General features: G+C 43.1%; 1 protein-coding gene across 1 annotated transcript in view; it reads left to right on the forward strand.

Annotated features, from left to right (window-relative positions):
* epha6 (eph receptor A6) overlaps positions 1 to 5,000 on the forward strand; it is a 39,491-nt gene that overhangs the window by 14,120 nt on the left and 20,371 nt on the right. The window lies entirely within an intron of this gene.

Below are 5,000 nucleotides of genomic sequence, written 5' to 3' on the forward strand. Positions count from 1 at the left end.
AAAGGCCATGCTCATTATTTTTTATGTAAATTAAAGGTGTAAACTGTCATAGCATCATGTGTCACAAAACTGTTGGCTTGTTGAAGTCTGTCAGGACTATTAAACAGACCAATCAAATAAGAATCCAACTGGACTTTCATTTGAGTTGGTTCAATATTGCAGCAAATGTGACAGCTTGTGAGCAGCTTTGGGTAGCACATTGGCAGTTTAAGAAACACTGATACTGTATAGAACATGCCACCCCCACATCTGCTCGCGAACCACTAGGGATACTTTGTGTTTTGAGAAACATGTTTTGAGAGAAAATAGGGGGAATGAAGGGGAAAAATATGAAGGAGGAAAAAAATTAAAGTCTGTCTGTGTTTTGAGAAACATATTTTAAGAGAAAATAGGGGGAATGAAGGGGAAAAATATGAAGGAACATTAAAGTCTGTCTGTCTGTCCCCCCCTCCCTCTCTAGAGCTGTCTCTCCCTCATGCCTTATCACGTTAAAAAAAGTTGTAAAAATCCTCTCATATGATCTTATTTAAATCTCATGTAAGAAGCAGTAAACCTGAATCCTTTACTTTTGTCAGACACACATATACATACACACACACACACACACACACACACACACACACACACACACACACACACACACACACACACACACACACACACACACACATTCACACATGCACATACTCACACTCATATACACATACATACATACAAAACCAATATTGATTTCGATTTATTGAAGTTACACTGCTCTGCCTTGTCACTTCAGGGTGTTTTATGATATTAGAAAGACAAAATTGAATTGATTCAAGCTCGGATGTGTGCCAATGTCTCTCTCTGTGTGTGTGTGTGTGTGTGTGTGTGTGTGTGTGTGTGTGTGTGTGTGTGTGTGTGTGTGTGTGTGTGTGTGTGTGGCAGCATACTGTATGTGCATAGTCGCCTTGGATAAAAGCGTCTGCCAAATGAATAAATGTAATATAAATGTATATATAAATGCAATGTCTCTGTGTTTGTGTGTGTGTGTGTGTGCGTGTGTGTGTGTGTGTGTGTGTCTGAGAGAGAGAGAGAGAGAGAGAGAGAGATTGTTAATGTGTATGTTGGATAGATGTTCCTGTAGCCTCTGATCTGGTTATTTTTTACTACCTCATTACGCTTGCTATTTTTTATGCTCGTTGTCTGACAATTATGTAGTGGTTTCCAGGAAAGTGATGACAAAGACACACATACACACACACACACACACACACACACACACACACACACACACACACACACACACACACACACACACACACACTACTGTATCCTCCATCTCCATCTAAATCAGCCTCCACCTCCATCTAGTGCAGCCTCCACCTCCATCTAGTGCAGCCTCCATCTCATTTAGTGAATCTCCATCAAGTGCAGCCTCCATCTCATCTAGTGAATCTCCATCTAGTGCAGCCTCCATCTCGATCTAGTGAATCTCCATCTAGTGCAGCCTCCATCTCCTGTCTAGGGCAGCCTCCATCTAGTAAAGGCTCCGTCTCCATCTAAATTAGTCTCCATCTGTTTTTGGGAGCAGCTCAGGCAGGCTGTTGTGTAACACCCTTAGCTGGCACAGACACGTGTCTCCCAGACACCATTATGCAAAAATATTCCGTCTCTGCAGATATTTCTGGGTTTTTTGCGCACAGTTGTGTCGTCGCACCAAGTTGAGGCGTGAACTTGCAGTGACTTCTGCATGCTTCTCATTTTTTTTTTGAGAGCAGCTTCAAAGGCGAGCTGATCAAAGTCGTCTGAGGGAGGGGGGGAGAGCGCGAGTGCGGGAGGAGGGGGTGAAACTCCCCAACGTACGGCAGGCTGGCAAACACTCGGCGCTGGCTCTGCCGACGCGCTTTTATTCCGCTACAGAAACCCTGACAGGCGGCCGTGACATCTCTATCGAGCTTCTCATTTCCCCCCTCTCTCCCCTCCAGCTGGAGATTGGCGCTGAGTGGATTTATCATGACCCAGTTAAGACGGTGCTTTAATAACACACGCACACACACACATATATACACACACATACTGAACATCGCTCTTAAGGATGAACACTGCACACACATACACGCTCCTTTCTGCACAGACATAAACATTTCTGCACACACAGGCACACACACACGTTCTCACACACAGACACACAGACACACACACACACACACACACACACACACACACACACACACACACACACACACACACACACACACACACACACACACACACACACAAACACACTCACAAGCTCACTCACCCACACACAACCATATTTTTAGCATGTCGTGTCTAAGCAAACAAACACAAACTCTCACACACACTTATTTACACCTGCCCACAATTTAACACGCAATTTCCTTCCATATGCACCCACAGACAGGCCTTCATCCATAACGCAAATACCCAGGTGCAGCAGACACACACACACACACACACACACACACACACACACACACAGATCTGCTTTCAGCTCAAACACCAGAACTTAAACACCCAAATATAGACTATTTCAAGAGAGTTGAATTATCAGTATCATAGTTGTTCCCACAAGGTTTCTGTTTTAACATACCATATGTTAGCTTATGCAAGTAATTTGGGAGCAAAATAGAATGTTTAAGCATTGTTTTTCTTTTTCTTGTTGAAAAGGTCTGTAGCTGCAACAATTACAGATCTGCTGAAACTCTGAAATACAGTACTAACATGCAATGGACATTCAGGTTAAAATCACACGTGAGGTTGGTTTGGGCAGGTGAGGTTGCTGTTATTGTAAAGGTGAGATCAGAAGGGTGAGGTTGTAAAGGTACTGTAGGGTTGTTGTGAGAGAGTAAAGTCAAGGTTCTGAAGGTGGGATTGTAAAGTTGAGGTTCTAAAGGTCAGGTTGTAGAGGTGAGGTTCTAAAGGTGGGATTGTAGAGGTGAGGTTCTAAAGGTGAGGTTCTAAAGGTGAGGTTGTAGAGGTGAGGTTCTTAAGGTGGGATTGTAGAGGTGAGGTTCTAAAGGTGAGGTTTTAGATGTGAGGTTCTTAAGGTGGGATTGTAGAGGTGAGGTTCTAAAGGTGGGATTGTAGAGGTGAGGTTCTAAATGTGAGGTTCTAAAGGTGAGGTTTTAGATGTGAGGTTCTTAAGGTGGGATTGTAGAGGTGAGGTTCTAAAGGTGAGGTTGTAGAGGTGAGGTTCTAAATGTGAGGTTCTAAAGGTGAGGTTTTAGATGTGAGGTTCTTAAGGTGGGATTGTAGAGGTGAGGTTCTAAAGGTGAGGTTGTAGAGGTGAGATTATTAACGCAAACTAAATCAATTGAGGTCCAATCACTGGCATCATGGTGCAGCACAAACAACTCAATCCTCAGCACAAAGAAAGCGAAAGAAATCATAATTGACTAGGAAATGCAAAAACAAAAACCGCTTGTGATACACGGAGAGGAGGTGGAACAGGTCCCAAGCCTCAGATACTTAGCTGTGCAAAAAAAATGCAGCGGGTAATTAGTCAAGTCAAGTCAAGTTTATTTATATAGCGCTTTTCATACACAGAGTTCATTCAATGTGCTTGAGATAAACAAAAGCAAACATTATTAACAAATAAAAGCATAGAGGGGCAATAGTCAAAGAATAGTTTAAAAGGTAAAGATAATAATTATAATAATAATAATAATTATGGTAATTAAAACAGCCCAGAGAATCATTGGTGCCCTCTCCCAAACCTTGAGGACATTTACTCCAGCAGGCTGCAGAGAAGAGCAGCAAGTATCAGAGCAGACCCTACACACTCTGGCCTTATCCTTTTAGACACCCCATCCTCAGGCAGGCTTAGGGTAGGGTCATGAGGGTGCGGCCGGGCAAACTGCAGCTCTTTCCACAGGGCCATAAATGAGCTGCTGAGAGGGTAAGCTTAGCTGGACTTGAACTATACTGTGTTGATTTATTTGAGTTATATTAGTTATGTTTATTTTAGTTATATGTATTTATTTATTGTTGCTGACACTGTCACTTTCTAGATCTGTCTTTGTATCTTTATGTTGCTTCGTGAGTGATTGATGTAATCATAATGAGTAGTGATATGCAATGACAAACAATGTATCTATCTATCTATCTATCTATGAGGGTATTACTTAGTTATTGAGGTGAGGTTCTAAAGGTGAGGTGAGAGAAGTGAGATTGCTGTTCGAGTGTAATGGTGAGGTTGTCTGGACTCAAGCTATTATGAGACACCATGCACAGAGTGATGCACACACACACACACACACACACACACACACACACACACACACACACACACACACACACACACACACACACACTAATGTATTCAGGTTTACATACCCACACATATGAGCACACCGACTCAAGGTAGTGTTGATTATTAATGAGAGTCATTGAATCACACACAAACCAGCACAGACGCACACATGCAAGCGCGCGCGCACACACACACACACACACACACACACACACACACACACCGAGTGGTGTTGGTTATTAATTACAGTCATGGATTCACCCACACCTAATAGCTTGCAAATGAAACTCTATTCCTTTTTTTTCAAACAGGCATTTCATCATTTTATACTGTTACACCCACAGACACCCCCCTCTCTGTTTCACCTCCCCTCTCTGTCTCTGTTTCTCTCTCTCTCTCTTTCTCCCACCTCTCTCTGTTTCACTCCCTCCTCCCCCTCTCTCTCCATCTCTCTCCATCTCTCTCCATCTTTCTCTCTCTCTTCCCTCTCTACCTCCTGTTCTGCTGGCTGTAGAGGTGTTTGCCAGACATTCTATACGTCAGTGGATGCTGTTGTTTATTTTAAACCCTAAACCCTTTCTTCCCCATTCCCCATGTATCTAACTGTCTGTGTGTGTGTGTGTGTGTGTGTGTGTCTGTCTGTCTGTCTGTCTGTCTGTCTGTCTGTCTGTCTGTCTGTCTGTCTGTCTGTGTGTGTGTGTGTGTGTGTGTGTGTGTGTGTGTGTGTCTGTCTGTCTGTCTGTCTGTC

The sequence above is a fragment of the Sardina pilchardus genome, chromosome 23 (genome assembly GCF_963854185.1).
Source record: "Sardina pilchardus chromosome 23, fSarPil1.1, whole genome shotgun sequence".
Classification (NCBI taxonomy): Eukaryota; Metazoa; Chordata; class Actinopteri; order Clupeiformes; family Clupeidae; genus Sardina; species Sardina pilchardus.